Source organism: Eptatretus burgeri, chromosome 15, assembly GCF_056783735.1.
Source record: "Eptatretus burgeri isolate ZD-2024b chromosome 15, Ebu_testis_v1, whole genome shotgun sequence".
Taxonomy (NCBI): Eukaryota; Metazoa; Chordata; class Myxini; order Myxiniformes; family Myxinidae; genus Eptatretus; species Eptatretus burgeri.
Genome location: NC_140975.1, coordinates 41,462,542 through 41,482,028, shown reverse-complemented (window position 1 = coordinate 41,482,028; position 19,487 = coordinate 41,462,542). Strand labels below are relative to the sequence as shown.

At 44.4% G+C, this 19,487-nt stretch overlaps 1 protein-coding gene across 5 annotated transcripts in view; it reads right to left on the bottom strand.

The window, feature by feature from the left end:
• LOC147012031 (phosphoinositide 3-kinase regulatory subunit 5-like) overlaps positions 1–4,297 on the bottom strand; it is a 325,466-nt gene extending 321,169 nt beyond the window's left edge. For all 5 annotated transcript variants that reach the window (XM_085858068.1, XM_085858078.1, XM_085858079.1 and 2 more), the window contains exon 1: positions 4,156–4,297. The gene's annotated coding sequence lies outside the window, so the exon portion shown is untranslated. The remainder of the gene's footprint in view (positions 1–4,155) is intronic.
• Positions 4,298–19,487: the final 15,190 nt, after the last annotated feature.

Below are 19,487 nucleotides of genomic sequence, written 5' to 3'. Positions count from 1 at the left end.
CAGTCATCTTTGCGGAGACTTTAGACATCCTCTTGGGGGCCCTCGAGGTGCTGAATGAGGAGTCGGAGCTGTTGGGATTACGGGTTTCTTGGGTCAAAACTAAGATCCAGGCTTTCGGTGACATCTTGGATGCTGCTGTCCTGTCTGTGTCTGTTTGTGGTGAGGATGTTGAGGTTGTGGAGAGATTCACTTACCTTGGCAGTGATATTCATGTCTCTGCTGGCTGCGAGTCAGAGGTCAATAGACGTCTGGATCGGGCCTGGGGAGTCATGGATTCACTGGATCATGGGGTGTGGCGCTGCCGGTACCTGTGCGGGAGGACGAAAGTCCGAGTCTTCAGGTCCTTGGTACTTCCAGTCTTGCTCTATGGGTGCGAGACTTGGACTCTGACCAAGGATCTGAGACGGAGACTTAATTCCTTTGGTACCAGGTCTCTTCGGAGAATCCTTGGCTATCGCTGGTCGGATTTTGTGTCCAACGAGCGGTTGCTGAGAGAGACTCGGATGAGATTTGTTACCTGCATAGTCCGTGAGCGTCAATTGCGGCTGTATGGACATGTAGCTCGTTTTCCTGACTCTGATCCTGCTCACCAGATTCTCTCAGCGAGGGAGTCTCATGAGTGGAGGAGGCCAGTGGGTCGACCACGTGCCTCATGGTTGCAACAGGTTGAACATCATCTCAAGGAGATGGGGATGGGCGTGGCATCTGCCTGGGGGATGGCCAGACGGAGGCCCCTGGAGTACCGGCGGAAAGTGGACGCAGCGACGTGCTGTTCTGGCACATGCTCCCATACCTGACCTGACATTCGATTCAGTGAATTAGGATTCCCTCTGGAGGATTCTTGGCCTTTGTTGGGTGCCTCCAAAACTGATCAATCTGTAAGATGTGCTGTAAGATGTGGTGATACCATCTCTGACTTATTTCCAGTTGTTACTAGAGTCAATCAGGGGTGTGTACTGCCCCCCCCCACACTTTTCAGCACTTGTATGGACTAGATTCTGGGGAGGATGTCGGAGAGATCAAGTTACGGTGTATCGCCTGGGAATGTCAAGATCTCTGACCTTGATTTCGCAGATGATGCAGTCATCTTTGCAGACTCTAGATATTCTTTTGGGGGCCCTTGAGGTGCTGAATGAGGAGTCGGGGCCACTCGGATTACGGATTTCCTCTGTCAAAACTAAGATCCAGGCTTTCAATGACAGGTCACGGAGAGAGTTACTTGCCTTGGCAGTGATATTCGTGTCTCTGCTGGCTGTGAGCCAGTGGTCAACAGACGTCTGTGTCGGGCCTGGGGAGTCATGGATTCACTGGATCATGGGGTGTGGCGTTGCTGGTACCTGTGAGAGAGAGAGGGGGGGAGAGGAAGAGGGAGGGGGAGAGGGAGAGAGAGAGGGAGAGGGAGAGGGGGAGAGAGGGAGCGAGAGATTGGGACCACACTGTGCAGAGCGTTGGTGATGCTTAAGCAGTCTCCTTGGCTATTGGGCACAATCCTGGACGGATCACCACTCCAACATAGTATACCAGCATGCTGACACTCATTTTGCCGACCTCGGAAGGATGACAGGTCGATTTAACCCCACCAGGTATTAATTCAACAGCTGAGCGGGATTTGAACTCAGGACCCTAGGATCCCAAGGTACCTGTGCAGGATGAAAATCCGAGTCTTCAGGTCCTTAATGCTTCCAGTGTTGCTCTATGGATGTGAGACTTGGACTCTGACCAAGGATCTGAGATGGAGACTTAATTCCTTTGGTACCAGGTCTCTTTGGAGAATCCTTGGCTCTCGCTGGTCACACTGTGTGTCAAACGAGCGGTTCCTGAGAGAGACTCAAATGAGATTTGTTACCTGCATAGTCCATGAGCGTCAGCTGCGGCTGTATGGTCATGTGGCTCATTTTCCTGACGCTGATCCTGCTCACCAGATTCTCTCAGCAAGGGAGCCTCGTGAGTGGAGTAGGCCAATGGGCCGACCACGTGTCTCATGGTTGTTGCAGATTGATCAACATCTCAAGGAGATGGGTATGGGTCAGGCATCTGCCTGGGGGATGTCCAGTCGAGGCCTTTGGAGTCCCGGCGGAAAGTGGACGCAGCAACGCGCTGCTCCAGCGCATGCTCCCATACCTGACCTGATGGTCAATGTGTAATCTGGACCATGGTTTTGATGGCCATGACCACATGAGACTGTGGCGGTCTTGGCATGGGCTTGACAAGTTAACAATGGTGTGCACTCAACTCAATGGCACTGTCCAAACCAAGCCACCAAACATGGACTCGGGCAACAGCCTTCACAGTGACGATGCCTGGATAAGCATTGTGGAGTTCACTGATAATTTTCCCACGGAGTTTTGGTGGAATTTTTCACTTGGCTACCGCAAAACAGGCAGTCTTCATCAATAGAGAACCCATCCTTCAGGATGAGGTACGTTTCACCCATTTCGGAGGTGATGCCAAATTATCTGATGGAACACAGCGTTTAATTTGTGACAAATCTGGATTGCTATTGGTTGCACAAGCAATCTGCTTAGTGGTTACGGGCGCCTCATCGTGATTGACGTTAGCCATGAGATGAATGATATCGCCAGATTGTGGAGGTTCTGGGATGGTTACGAGAAGCGGCAAGTGACTGAGCGCATCAGCACAGTACATTTCCTTACCTGGGTGGTAAACCAATGAATAGTTATAACCGGCAAGGGTCAACACCAAAATTGTACATGACCTGATGATGTGGGCAGATGCAGAATCACGTTTGATTTATTTCCATGATGAATATTTGATTGATGTCCATTAAACCTCGATTTATTAAAGATTGCTTGTGTCTGTCTATTCATTATGGGTTAGACTGTAAGAGTATAAGTCCTTGTCCTCTGTCCGTGTGCCTCCATGTGCTACGCATTCTTGCTGCCCCCGTCCTGTGGGTGCTTATAATCTCTAAGGAACTTGGCTGTTCACCTCGAAGGGAAATCGTTCAGCTATCTGGTCAGGTGAGTGTTAACCACCCATCCACGACAATTAGGTCGGGGGAATTAACTTGACCAGCAGGGCTACGGCCACATAAATACAGTATATACATATAAAAAAATATATAAATATGTACATATAATTGACCCCTCCCACACTCCTTTAGCCGAAGAAGCTGTGTAAAGCAACCCAAGTTGACCTACACAAGGTAAGTGCTATGCTGTTTCAAACCCTTCCCAGAGTTCCTCAACAATTGTAAAGATGGTCACACATAGTACACACATGAGAATCCCAATGATACACACCCCCCAGTGAATAATTGATGAAATCGGTCCGGTAGCTATATGTTTATATATACATATATATAATAAAAAAATAACCTTTAGACATGATCAACGTGTTTTCTTGTTGCTTTTGACTTGGCACAACTATGTATGATTATTAATATTGTTGTTTTATATTTGTTTGTCCAGATTATAGTTTACATGCGGTTTGCCTTGTGATAAATACACACTGTTATTGTCAATGGAGTTTTATCGATGTATCTATCTTTATCTTTAGTGGATGCAAAGGCATGAAAACAAACGTGTTGCATACTACATCGGCAGTACGAGTTTAACAAACTTCAGGTGCGACCATTATTCCATTCATTGACAGACAATGCCAAGGGATAAAATTGAATCAGATCCAAACTTACAAATGGCTGGGAAAATCTCCAGATTTCTGAGTTGACTTCACATCTTGGATTAACTAAAGGGAAGGAGTTTTGTGAGAGCTACAAAACCCTAACAAAACGATGAATAGGAAGGCCAATTTTTTTCCAGAACTCATCGCGTTTCGAAACAATGCTCAGCAGAAAAACGGCTTTTAATCCAGGATGATTTATGACGTCACAGAGCCGCAGGCTTGAAGTTAACGAAGCGCTCAGAGTTAGATCTTCCTTATTTGCATATTCATTAGGTTTCAAAGACCCTTCATCAAAGCAAACTCATTAGTCGAGTACCCTGTTACTGCGCTTTAGCACCTTACATTTCTCACCTCTTTTCGACATTTAACAACCTTGCCCTTATTATTAACCTTTAGGACAATTTACTCTCGCTTTATAGGTAATAACCTCAAAATTAATCCCTTTGACCATAACTGCCATTCAATACTGGAAGACAACCCAATTGAACAAGCCAAAGCATAAACACATACCTTTATGCAGATAAGGAAAGTGGAAGACATCATCGTGTTCAGTTTTGGCTGAAGAAAATTTGTCATCATGTACCATGCCCGATGCAGAGCATTGGTGCTGCCGAAACGGATCCTAGGCTACAGGAAGAAAATGATGAACCCAAAATCTGGTGTATTTATGACTTATCAGAGAATATTTGAGGACCGATCAGATTATATCCCAAGTGCACCCAATGCCACATCGTTGAGAATATAAAAATAGTAACACTGGAGGAGGTTATTTCTCCCATCACACCTATGTCATATTCACATTCCAGCACTCTCGAATGCTGAGGGTAAAGCTAATTATACATATCTATATCTCTTTCTTTCTCTTTCTCTCTCTCTCTCTCTCTCTCTCTCTCTCTCTCTCTCTCTCTCTCTCTCTCTCTCTCTCTCTCTCTCTCTCTCTCTCTCTCTCTCTCTCTCTCTCTTTCCATCCACATATAAAACATGAGCAAAGGGTACCCGGTGTTGCTTGGTGCTGTTTGAATCCTGTTGGCATTTTGAAGAAATAAAATTTTGATTTTTCTTTTCTATTTTTTGTGAGTGTCGAAAACACTTCCCTATACCCCCAAAGGAATGGAGACGGGGATCACTTAATTTTACCTTTCACAAAGCTACAAAGGCTTAGGCACGACAGAGCGATAAAAAAATATTCAGCGTTTTTTTTCTGCCTAAAACACTTCCTGGCATGCGCGCACGCACGCACACACACACGAAAAATAATTTCAAAAATTCCATGAGGCTTAACATCTGCATTCATCATCATCATCATCATCATCATCATCATCATCATCATCATCATCATCATCTATATTTAGGCCATGTTGATAATCCTAGTGTTGGCTTAATAGTTAAGGTGGCTGGCTTGAGGTCTCAGCATCTTTAATTCGAACCCCTATAATGTGTTGTTATATAACATGAGGTGGGTTTATGCAGGCTGCCCTCCTTCCGAGATCATCAAAATGAGTACTAGCTTATGGGAAACAGGAGGTCAATCCTTGGCACAGCTGCACTCCCAGCAATGATACAACCAGCAGTCACAGGCTGCATACGAAATAATAACACACACACAAACAAAAACACACACACATGAAGAAAGTTTGTTTGGTTGCTTGTTTATGCATTTGGACCCTGCAGGAACTGGTGCAACCAAACTTTGGATGGCCTCCTCTTTCATCTCGAGGGCAATGTTTGGATAAAAACAAATTGACCTCAGATAAAACCAGATAATTGGTGTTCAGCCATCGATCGTGTCTTGTGATTATCCACTGCCTGTGTTTTTTTCTTTCTTTCCTGGGAGCGATCTAGTAATATGTTGTGAGGATCGTATGTTCCATCACAATCCCACAACAAACGTAAAACTTCAAAAAAAAGTAGTGATTCTAATCTGTAAGAGGATTGCGGTGACATATTGTGGCATCATAATGTGGTGTCATTTTTCATTGTTCTTCTTCTTCATCCATCACAATCCCACACCAAAAGTAAAATGTCAAAAGATGTCATGATGGTAATCCATAAGAGGATTGTAGTGTCGTAATGTGGTGTCATTCCGACCTTGTTTGGTTTTTGCTTTTTTTTTGAGATTTCATCCCTCTATATTTTTACATTTTTTTAAAATGTTTTTTTTTCTTGTACATATATGTAGAAGTAATACGCACACTTACATACACACACACACACACACACACACACACACACACACACACACACACACACACACACACACACACACACACATATGCACCCACCCACATACACAAACACATACAAGGTAAAATATGTGTGTTCCTATGAAAACATATTTTCAATTTCTATGTGACTGATATGACTTTTCTATGTTTTGATTCCATTGGAATTTGTGTGGGAACATTGGAGTTGAGTGGTTGGCCACATCCTAGCCTGACAGCTGGGTTCTGGCCTTGATTGTCAAATCAATGATATTTTGTTTAACCATAACATACACATGTAACCGCATCCTTGTTTACTTATGTGTATAAAAGGACATTAGTTGGGGCACTTAGTCAGGAAGATTCTGCGCAAATACTGTGTTCCTCTCCCCATGATGGCGTGAATAAATTATTCAACTCTGTTACATTTCAAACCTGGCTGAAAACTGAGTTTTCTTCAGCACTTGTTTCGTTGTTTTTTTTGAGATTTCATCACTGTATGTTGTTTTTACATTTCAAAAAAAAGTTTTTGGGTACACACACACACACACACACACACACACACACACACACACACACACACACACACACACACACACACACACACACACACACACACACACACACACACACACACACACACACACACACACACACACACACACACACACACACACACACACACACACTACATGTGCTGCACCTTGGAGTGTTCAAAAGCAAACATACAATGTGGAAACAGCATATAAGCAATGGTGAATCTGCGAATGTCATGGATGAAAACCCTCACATAATTTCCTCATTTTCCTTCTTCCTTCAAACTCAATCCCTCCATATTTTCATTCTAAACAGCGTCATTCCAATCACAAACTTAATACGACACCATTAATATCAAAAAATACAAATCACTCATGAGGTAAACGAATATCGACACCGGCCTCACGTGCCTTCCCCTTCCTTCATGCTGCCTTCCCTTCTGCCACCCTCCTCACTCTCCACACCTATCATCACTCCCCTCCTGCTTCTCCCTTTCCCCTCCCCCTCCTCACTGACCTCTCCCTCCTCTTCCTCTCTCTCTCTTCTCCTCTCCCTCCCTCCTGCAACCCTATTTCCTCACTCTCCTCTCTCTCTATTCCCTCTTCCTCCATTTCTCCTCCCTCCTCCTTGCTCCCCCCTCTCTCACCTCCCTCCTCCTTGTTCCCCCCCCTCTCCCCTCCCCTCTCTTCCCCCCCTTCTCTCTTCCCTTCCCCACCCCTCTCTCTCCCTTCTCCCTTTCTCTCGCCTCCCTCTACGACTCTACCCCCTCTTTCTCCCCCACTCTCTGAGTATTCCTGTCAGTGAAGCAGATACATATCCATATTGGTATGCTTCTGTGAACTGTCACTCCCCAATAATGGCAACCAACATACAGTGGTTCCCAAGATAGTTATTGGTTCACGAGTCAGTAAGTGACCACTATATTCGTTATGGTGGTGTGTCTGTCCATCTGTCTGTGTCCGTTTGTCTGTCCGTCCCGAGCAGAGCTCCGTGGGTTTTGATCCGATCCTGATAAAATTTGGGTGGGAGGTTTATATCATGATCTAGTTGTGTTTTCCGGAGAATGGGCGTGGTGCGCCCATTGTGGGCGGAGCCACGCCCCAAAAAACATGCGTTTTTAGGGGGTAGCCGGTTTCAAGTTAAATCTTCTCCGAGGGGGTTTGTCAAATCTGGCAGGGGTTTCGGTATATGGTTAGCCCAATGGCACCTACATAGCCCCACGGAGCTCGATTTTTCATTTTCGTCCCAAGGTCAAGGTCACAATGTCACGAACTTAGAAAATGTCAAAAAAAATAAATAAATTGGGCATCGAGCTCCTAGGGTTTTTAACTGTTTCGAATGAAAGTTGGTATGCAAGTAGTGCTCTTCGAGAACTACAACCTTCATCATTTACGTTTTTCCCGATTCCCGCCAGTTTGCCCGTGGCGTCCCCTCGAAGGTCAAACAATAAAAAAGGCGAACCATGTACATTGCTCGTGAACCATCACCGTCTCCAGACTTGTTTTCCCTCACTTTCTTCCCATTGTTCAAAGTTTTTATTTTAAACCTCATTCAAACTATACATGTCATTAGCGTATGCCATCAAAACCCTGTTCCAATCCCGCACCACAACTCAACCACCATACCACTTTTCAATGACATCGCCACCACACCACAAAACCACAACCATCGTCTCCCTTTGCTGACATGCCATCCCACTTCAGCCTCAAACAACGCGTTATCACCTCGGTGCTTCTCCAAACACTGCCCCAGCCACCAACCACTCACCTTTTATTGACGATGGCGACGGTATTGACCACCATCAGTGATCACGCTTGCTTGGGGTGCCGCCTCACCCCCACTCGAAACACCATGACCAACCAATCTCGCTGCAGTCTCGTGCAACTTCGCGCTAGAATTTCTGTTGTTCCTCCCTGTCGGCGGAAACCACCGCGCTGCCTGGGGAACCATCTGTGACCCTCCAGGATGCTTGGGCTACCAGTGTGGAGCGATTTACACTGCCCCACTGTGAGTCAGGAGATTGGTTGCCACATGGCACGGTTACACCTGCTGAGATTTACACTGCCCCACTGTGAGTCAGGAGATTGGTTGCCACATGGCACGGTTACACCTGCTGAGATTTACACTGCCCCACTGTGAGTCAGGAGATTGGTTGCCACATGGCACGGTTACACTTGCTGAGAACGCTGGGATGCGCCCTGCTCGGAGCGTATAAAATAGCAATCCAGGAGGTTTCATCAAGGTTCTCTTGGACGCAGTGTTGGGCACAAAAGCGATAATCCGATAATTATCGAAGTTTACTTTTTTCATCGGACTATTATCGGAAGTTAACTTCCATTTATCGTTATCAGACCAGTTAACTTCCGATAACTCGATTTTTTTTAGTCCGATAATTTTTTGACCCATAACATTTTTATCGTTTTACTTTTTTTCTCCATCAGAATGATGAGATCCGACGCCGCCATGATTTAGGAAATAGAACAACACAACGAGTCAACTTCCCGCGAGATTAAACTTGCACAAGGGGCGGAGTCTGTGCTCACACAGTTTTATGCGCATGCGCACACGGCACTCCTCGACGGCGATACGAGCCGACGCAAAAAAAAATGCCGAGGCGCTGTATAAGTACTACGAGCATGGAAGAACCGTCGGTTCACTGGCGGGAATACCAATATTTACGTAATTACAAAAAAAAACGATTCGTGTTTGTTGAAAATACATTAAAATTGAAGAATTTTAAAAAGAAAAATATATATTTTTTTCTTACCACATAGTGTAATAGACTCTAAAAATATCACCACAAAGCAGGCATAATCCCTAAGCTCCTTGATGCAAACCAATTTCAAGATGGTGGCCACATTGAAAATCTCAGCGCGCCCATTTTCGAAAGGAACCTTCCTTTACTCAACCCCAACACACACTGCAAAAATGGATTTAATCGGACAAGGCGTTCTCCTCAAAATTGACGGAAACCAATTTCAAGATGGCTGCCGTGGCGACCACAGTAAAAATCGCAGCGTGCCCATTTTGGAAAGGAACCTTCCTCTTCTCAACCCCATTATACCTCGCCAGAATAAAATCAATCTGTCAAGCCATTCTCAAGTTATTGTCTGGAAACCAAATTCAAGATGGCTGCTCTAGCCGCCATATTGGATATCGGATTGTGCTGTATATCGAAAGCAACCTTCCTCTAACCACCCCCATTATACCCCCATGAAAATAAAATCAATCTGTCAAGCCGTTCTCAAGTTATTGTCCGGAAACCAAATTCAAGATCGCTGCCCGAGCCACCATATTGGATATCGCATCGTACTGATTATATCGAAAGGAACCTTCCTCTACCCAACCCCAACACACACTGCAAAAATGGATTTAATCGGACAAGGCGTTCTCCGCGAAATCGACGGAAACCAATTCCAAGATGGCTGCCATGGAGGCCACATTGAAAATCGCAGCGTGCCCATTTTCGAAAGGAACCTTCCTCTCCTCAACCCCAACACACCCTGCAAAAATGGATTTAATCGGACAAGCCAAGCCGTTCTCAAAATCGACGGAAACCAATTTCAAGATGGCTGCCATGGAGGCCACATTGAAAATCGCAGCGCGCCCATTTTCGAAAGGAACCTTCCTCTACTCAACCCCAACATACCCTGCAAAAATGGATTTAATCGGACAAGGCGTTCTCCTCGAAATCGATGGAAACCAAAAGTTGACAGATGGACGGACGGACGGACAACGCCTGTGACGACAATCTCCCTTAGCCCAATTCGGGCTGAGGGGTAAAAAGACGCATAATGCTTATTTTATTCTTGGGTTTAGCATAAATAAGCCTTTTCTATGGGTTTTGAAGCTTTTTCCTTGTTTTTTTTTTGAATCTTTGTTAAAAAGTAGTTATCGTTATCGAAGTTAACTTTTTGGTTATCGGTGCCCAACACTGCTTGGACGTTTTTCATGGCGGTTTCATAAAGGTTCAATGAAACTAAAAGGAGCACATTGACCCGAGATGCCACATGACACTGACATACATCATGCACATAAATTACACCAACATATCACCTCCAAACTAGGAGGCATCTGTATGGCTTTCAAGCCTTTGCAGACTGAGTTTAAAACCTATGGTCACGAATAGATGTAAGCAAATATGTCACTAGATTTCACCCTTGTTGTGGGCTGATCAGAACAGCATGCTGCTGATCTCATTAATATATCTCATTTGGCTCATTAATAAACCAAATTGAACCCCCTAACTTGACGAGGCAGTGGGGCACACATCGAGTACCATCATAGGCTTCAATCTCAGTCTGCAAAGGCTTGAGTGCTATACAGATGCCTTCTAGTTTGGAGATGTGTTGGCATAACTTATCGACATGACGTCAGCATCATGTCATTGGGTCAGTGGGCTTCTTTGATTGAATTTAATATTTCTGGCTGCAAACCTCCTGACTGGTGATCAGCAGGGCAGTGATAATGTGCTCGCATGGTCAGTGACACTTGTTCTTGGCAGGTTGTGCAGCAAGCAGTGATGGGACTCAATCTGTGCCCTGCTGTCTCGTCAAGTTATGGGTTTGATTCACACATATATTTAAATATTTATATATTTTCTTTTCTCTCAGCAAGCTCAGTGCTGCCAATCAACCTGATGGCTGAGATGACAATGAGTGATTTGCCTTTGCCTTCCCAGCAGTAGTCAGGGAAGGAATTTGGAATTGGGTCAGGGTTCAGGCAAACACTCTCCTATTCTTAGTAAAGGACACCATGGGAACTTTAACGTCTACCAACTAATGTTAGCAGATGTGACGCCCATTTTAACCTCCATCGGAGGGACAGTGCACTTTGTGATTCCTGTGGAGTATCGATCCGGCAGTTCATAGTCAGGTCGACTATCAAACCCAGACTCAACAACTTAAAAACAAGTGTACTACATCCATACCATAAATTTGGATAATTATTGAGCGAGCTAACCCCAAGTAGAAAATTTCATCAGAGAACTCACACATGACCTAGAGTCAAGGATGTTAGGGATTTTTTGGTTCAGATTCTTCCAAAAGCACCAAATTTGGCCCATATGTTGCCCATACCATACTTTTTTTCGATTTTAGATGGGCACCAAGATGGGCGCCCCCCCCCCCCCCGGGCAGCCATATTGGCGAAATCCAATTATGGCCGCCATCCGGGTTAGAGGTCAATCGTAGTTAAAAAATCAAAAGGGCTAGAATCATGAATAATGCCACTTTTTAGAGGTTTTCGGGGTCAGGGAATCGGATTCTGATCTCATTTTGATGATTTCAGGTCATGGTCACCCCATTTTGGGTTCAAAGGTCAAAGATCAAAAGTGGTACTACTAAAAATTCAACAAAAATTATTCAGGAACAATTTTTATTAAAATACTTTGGGAATAACATCTGCTGACAAAACGCCGCTATGTACGCTCAGGACATATCCGTGGAACTCGTCCAGTGAGAAGTTGCCCTGAACTTTACTATCTATATTATCCACATCGTGGGTGGTGAAGACCTTGAGACGGCTGTTGGTGGGTACTACCACCCTATGCTGAGCATGGTGAGCACACACCGCGCGCGCAACATCTCGCTTCACTTCCATGACGCGATTGTACGATACCGAGATACCCTGTTCTTGGTCAATCCCAAATCTGTTTTTGTCCCGTGTGTGTCCGTGCAGCTTGAAGCCACGATACAGGGGGAAGGGGGTTTCTCGCTCCTTGTTGTGCCGTACTGCAGACGTCTTGACTGCATGGTGCGTACCCTTACTAGTATTGTAGATGAGCAGTTGTGAGATGTTGCATGCGATCTTCTCCAGCGCATCCAGATTGGCGTCGCCACCGATCTTCTCACGTCCACGAAGAGCTGACGGCCCCCGGACAACTACGTTGAAGAAACTCCTCATTGACTGGAGCCGTGAGGCAGTTAAGGGGGAAGGAGCCGTCGAAAGGCTCCTGACTCTGTAGGCAAAACTTGTGCATCATCACCGCAGCCCGCATGAACGTAAGTATGTCCTCTTGACCAATCTGAGACCTATATGTCTTGGCCAGCTCACCAACCACATTCAGTTTGCGAGATATGTGAATATCCTTCCTGCCTTCATTCCCCTTGGAAAACTCAGCTCATTCAGGTCGGAGGTCGAGAAGGTGATCCTGTATTGAGTTGAGTGTGGCTCTTTTTTGTCTCGGCATGGGCGACCTTGATCACTCATAAGCTTTTGATACATCTCGCATAGCTCGAAGAGCTTAAATACGGTGGTGTCCAAATGTTCGATCAGGGCTACAATTTGAGCGCAGATGATGGGATCGATGGGAGGAGGTGCGGCACCCACTAGTTTAGTCACTCGGTAGCACGAGCGGAGTCTCACAAACGTACATAACACTGATGGTAATAGGCATCAGCCGCATGTGCATCAGACGCTACGGCAACCAGTCTGCCAAGTAAATGAAAGTTTTTGTTCGTCTTCGCCCAACTCTTTAGATTGGCATCTACGACATCGGTTACTTCCTTGTGGAGGTTGGCCTGGTCCTCCCCCTCACAGATTACACAACACGACATTGGCTGGAGGCTGAAATTCCCCAGATGACCTGATTTTTTTGGGACTATTCTGAGAGCCAGCTTCTTTGTCGAGCTTCTCTCTCGCCTGTTTGACACGAGAACTACTACAATAACTCCTGCAAGTTTTGTGATACCTAGCCTTATGCGAATTAAGAGTTGCTACAATACCTGAGCCATCATTCAACTGACTAATCGTGACATTTGTTCCTGGCAGGTTGAAGTTCCAAGAAGTAAAATCTTCTTCCAGAAGGAAGATCATTGGCATTGATGTCTTTCAGATCTCTCTCAAGTGATACAAGTCCCTCCTCCTTAGGAGTTTGCAAGGCTTCTCCAGTTTTGTCCGATTGACAAAGACAACAGAGTCCCCAATTCATAATTTCGGTAGAGGACATAGTTCGACCCTCATATTATGCAGGCTCGTCGTCGCGATTAACTTTCGTCTCATCATCATGGTGACACGATAGCAGGCTGAGTCGCAGGTTCCGGATCCACTCCTGAACACACAAGAACAGAGATAGGATAGTCTCGTGAGATAGGGTAGACGTCACAGCTCCGAATGGCATCATGCACCACCGCCGCTGCTGGACACGTCGACGCTCACAGACTTGGTATTATCTTAAAAATGAAACAAAAAGTTTATGACATTACGAGTCAAAATTTAAAACATTCAAGTCTTATTTTCTTAATGATTAACGGGTTCTTTTGATTGATAACCCAGGTAGGCCATAGAGGCCGTAGGCAGGCCATTTTTGAAATGATGCCCCCAAAACGCCGGGTTTGACCCCAAAATGACCTTTAGGGTGACCTTGAGGGGTGATCTTGACCTCAAATCGTTGAAATGAAATCAGAATCAGATTCCCCAACCCTGAAAACCCCTAAAAATTTGTATTATTCATGATTCTAGCCCTTTTGGTTTTTTTGAACTACGATTGACCTCTAACCCGGATGGCGGCCATAATTGGATTGTGCCAATATAGCAGCCCCGGGGGGCGCCCGTCCTGGCGCCAGTCAAAAATCGAAAAAGTATGGCATGGGCGACATATGGGCCAAATTTAGTGATTTTGGAAGAATCTGAACCAAACAGTCCCTATAATGCCCTAACATCCCTGACTACTATTCTTTTAAACAGATAAAATGGGATCTTTCACATTCAAAACTTGACTTTACAACTGCCCTGAAGTCTACACCACCCCACCCACTCCCTTCCTACCCACACTCCTCCCACCTTACACCTCAATCATCAGAAGCCAACACAACATATAAATATGAGGTACAGATATACAAAGATGATGTTGGAAATCTCAAAGAGGTGGAGAGTAACGAACAAACTTGAGGGCTGTGTCAAGTCCCAGATTTAACATTGCAAGCATGTTGATTTGAGATTACTTGGTATAAACTCCTAAATTTCCATCTCACAGGCCACAGCCATCACTAAGACAATAAGATTTGGTAAATATAAGGAAGCAGCCAGATGGAAGATGGGTTGCTTAATGTGTCCAGCAAGAAAGCAAAATAAAACTGCAAGATCAACTACAAGAACAATGACGATCCCCAAAACAACACAACTCTCCATAAGGAATATTATCACTGGAAGAAAAGCTTTGTTGAAGGAGGTGGAAGGTGGGGCAGGAGACTGAGGACGAGAGAGCACATAGAAGTGAACACAATCAAATGCACAGTGCTGCTACATCCCAAGAGCTCACCAGTTAGTTCAGTGTCCAAGTAATGAGTGTGTCATGATCGCAGTGCCATTTCATCTTCAAAAGAGCAAAATGACTTCCCGAAAACTCGATTAACAGAAACTCATGGTTTCAAGATGAGCTTCGTTTTGAAATTTGACATCAGATCCATTACCACAAATCATTAGGCATATCTATTTGTTACTGCTGGTATACGATAAAAGAAATTGTCTAATTATGTCATCTTTCATGAAAATGGTCGGATTGCTGAGATGCCAAGCACTCGAGTGCCAGTTCTACGAGACACTTGCACTGCAGTAAACAACTTGCCACAGCACCAGCCCCTGTACATGGAAACGACACCAATGAAGCATCATGTTATGTTACTGCTTTGAGAAATTGCTTGGACAACTCCCATTTCTCATTTTAACTCCCACTTCTGCTTCCCCTCCATTATCATGGCTTCAAATGATTGTTTACAACAAGACCACATAATGTGATGCGTAATCCTCATTTGTAAACAGCCAGGAAGAAAAGTTTTCATGAAATTTATTTAAAATCGCATTTGATCGGTAAACTAGAAATAACGGAGACGAGGTGTGTCGCTTTTTTGTGTGGCTCGTCTTGGAGCCTTCACCGTCGTGGTTCGTAAGGCTTGCGGGAGCCATTTGTCTCGTTTGTGTGTGTTCTAATGACTATGTAAACTCCATTGGTATCTGACTATCATTCATGTTCATTTTCTTCCCCCATCGACATTTCCCCCATTGTCATCTCTACTTTTCTTTCCCCGATGATTTGCTATTTTCCCCCAATTTAGCTCTGTTACAATCTTTATCTTTCACAGTCATTGGAAAAAATTCCACGAGGCTTAACATCTTTATTCAAAATCATCATCATCTGTACCTTGACTGCATTGATAAGCCTGATGTTGGCTTAATGGTTAAGGTAGCTGCCTTATGATCTTAGAATGTTGAGTTTGAGCCCCTGCCATGCTGTTATAATAACATCAGGTGGGTTGATTCAGCCTGCCATCCTTCTGAGGTTGGCAAAATGAGTACCAGCTTACTGGAAACAGGGGGAACTGCATCAGTGGCACTGCTGCCCTCCCAACAATGATGCAACCAGTAGCCACAGGCTGCATGCGAAATAATAAAACCGTGTTGATTGTGGGGTGCCAACGTTGCTTCAGCCTTTAATTCAATCCATCCTCCCTGTGTATTTTGCCATCTGGATCAGCTGATACAATGACGTCATTTAGTCCACGTCATCGCAATCATTATCTATGTGGACCTCGAGTTTCCCTTCTTTACGCTTTGCGTTTTACGTGTCACGTGGTCAAACCTTTACATACGTTCCCTCCTCTTTATGATTGTCAAAAGTGATTCATATTCCCTCCATTTCCTTGATGATTTCATCTCATTTTGATTTATCCCACAGTGGGCTGTATAGGGAATTCACAGTGTTGGTTTCGAAAACACCTCATAATAGAAAGTTTGTATCATCCTTCGTTTCTGTCTCTGCCATGAGTGTCCGCAGGCTTCACATACATTTAATGCTCGATAAATAACTGGCTGACGGAACATTTAAATTTTGATTTTCAGGGATGTATTGTACTCTACTGTACTTCCGTTGGTCCATATCCTTTGAAGTTTTACCAATTTCCCAGTTGCGTTGGCCAATCTTGTCTTCACTGCAACGGTGGATCTTCCATCTCCTGTGATGTTTTCTTCTGAAATATTTGAAAGAATTTATGCTTTCCAACTTCTTTGCTCCAATATCTTCCTTTTTTTTCCCTGAAATAATCACCACTATTGTAATATCTGACTGACAAAAACACCAATTCAAAGCCTAAATAAAGTTTATTTGGTTTCAGAAATGGGAGCACTGGCAGGTCGTCTTCTCCTGCCCAAAATCGTAAGTCATCTCCAAAATAGTTTTTTTCCGAAAACACTCCCTCGCTCGGCACTCACTGATGAACCTCTGAAAGCTCTGAGAAAAATGGTGACACATACGAGAAAACACACACACACACACACACACACACACACACACACACACACACACACACACACACACACACACACACACACACACACACACACACACACACACACACACGAACCTGAAGCATCAGAGATGTTTCTCCTTTCACCCTGAAAAGCAGATACACAAGCTCGGCATTCTTGGAGGTGCTAAACCGAGCTGTTGAGACAAATTCTCATCACAATGACGTTACAACCCCAAGGTATGATGATGAACTGACAGCCAAGTGAAGCGCCTGGAAAGAAACATTCTGCAAATTGTCACACTCATTAACTAACGGTACTCAAAAGTCGTTTTTTTAATTAAAAAAAAAGTGTTTATTATAACAAAGAAAACATTTGACACGTTTTTAGACATTATAAAATCAGCCTACATTTTGGTGCTGCAGGAGGTGTTGGATCAATGATTTCAAGGTGTCGTCTTAATTCCCATCAGGATAACTGGGATCCTTATCCCATGGAAACGAAAACTTTCCCATCTCTAATGTGACACTTGCACAAAATTTTCTGGAGTAGTCAAAATTATCTTTCCAATTGGACTGATTAATTATCTCCATTTGTATTTTAGTGTTCGAGGCAATATAATTATGATGTAAACAAACATGACACAATGTTTGACCCCGGCTTGTATGCTCCGTACATGGCCCACCCGTCACCTCTCCCTTCTCCTACTCGTTCACCCTCTCATGACCTACTTTCTCTCTCCTATCCTCTTTCTTTTCTTCATTTCCCTCAATTTATCATTCGATGTCATAAAACGAAAACCGCCTTGGCACAAATGCAGACACATGGGTGCATCCTTCTCTCTAAACTCTCACCTACCTACTCTTACCTGTGCTTCCATGACCACTAATATTGCCCACATCCCACCCCCCAAGGCCATACACTCAACTCCACCTCTCATCCTTCCTTCACTACTCATCACCACTCCTTCCCAACTAACTAAGCACCACTCAACCCGTTATCTGGTCCACGGACATCAGAAGCTTGTGCTCTAATCTCATAGACCTCTCCCTACAGTTTGCCATTTGCCCACAAATGTCATCTGTCCAACAGAAACTTTTCTTTCACAGGATGTCTCCGACTCACCCATCTCCCTCCCTTCTTTGTACCACTTTGAAAGACTGTTCATACTGGTAGCAGTGTTTCCGTCTACATCAGAATCCTGCCCCCCCCACCCCACCCCAACTCCCTCCCAATCCTCAAGCAATATCTCTGGATCAGTGTTCTTCTCTGTAGCAAGGTCATGTTTATGTGCATAGTCCACTGATCTCCAAACTGTGATGAATGTATATGAGGCTCTCTCAACCAACCTCAACTGCTTGCTATCCCCCACCTAAACAATTTTCCACCTGCATTGCTTCAACTGCCTGCATTTCAGCTATACTCACAAACTGTACATGATATTACAGCCCAGGCCTTTTGTGACACTTGTGATCTAACCCAATGTGTTGGATTCCAAACCTATCTTTTCCTCATGGCTCCCACTCTCTGCTCGACTCAGACCATGTCTAACTGCTTCTCCAACATTTTCTTCTCTTCCTCAGGTTCCCTCGGCTTTTCAGAGAGAGTACTAATGAAAGTTTCCGTCTATTTAGTGGTCTTCAGGGAACCACAAAGGCACCGCTGTGTCTGACAGTTTAATCGGGCAGATTGGTCTCGATGCAGCCCACCATCTCTTCCACTGACTGGTCATCCATCTCTTAATCTCTGGCAATAGTGCCTCGGACTCCAGGAATTGGTATAGCTGCCGAGCAGAACCGGATCCGGACCTCAACCAAAATCGAATTGGCTTGTTATTCTCACCTAACCAACTCATGCACCAACTTTTGTCACAACTCGTCCAACACTTTTTGAAATATCACGCTATACATGTTTTTTTGGCTCTATTTCTCAAAGATGAAGAATCACTGAAAAAAAAATAATAAATTGTCGTATCCGGATCCAGATTCGGATCTTCACCAAAATCGAATCGATTCGTCTTTATCACATATAGTGGGGCAACTTAGCTAAATATAGCATAACAATTGTACATTTTGTGTGGAAAGCACCCAATTTGGCACACTAGTAGCCTTACATATTATGAACAGATTTGGATATCGGGCCATCTCAAATTCAGCCGCTGATGTCTGTGGCAGCCATTTTCCACTGCCATGAAAAATTTTGAGATGGCCCAATATCCAAATCTGTTCATAATATGATAGGCTACTAGTGTGCCAAATTTAGTGCTTTCCTCACAAAATGCACAATTGTTATGCTCAGTTGCCCCACCAATACCCAATCTGTCCACCAAGTTTCGTTCGAATCCGTCCACAACTTTTTTTAGATATCGTGCTATACGTCATTTCAGCCCGATCTCTCAATGATGGAGAATCACTTTAAAATTTCTAGCAGGAGGATCCGGATCCGGATCTTCAGCAAGATATAATCAATTATCGTCCTTGTCACACACCCAACCTGTCTGCCAAATTTTGTCTGAATCCGTCCACAACTTTTTGAAATATCCTGTTAACAGAGAGACAGACAGACAAACAGACAGAGACATCGTTGAAAACATCACCTCGTCCACCTTCGGAGAGGAGGTGGTTAGGATAAAGAGGAAGGAGAGATAAACGGTAGAATGGATCCATGGTCAATGTGGCTCTTCAAGCTAAATTAATCCCCTTGATTACAGAGGTGTGTGCATACAAAATATGTCTGCAGATGTGGTATTAAACACAGGATTACAAATACAAAAGGGAGAAAGGTAGGGAGTGGGAGGTGGGGGGAGGGAGTGGTGGTGGGGGGGGGGGTGAGGTTGGGGGAGTTATGCAACCAATACATCCT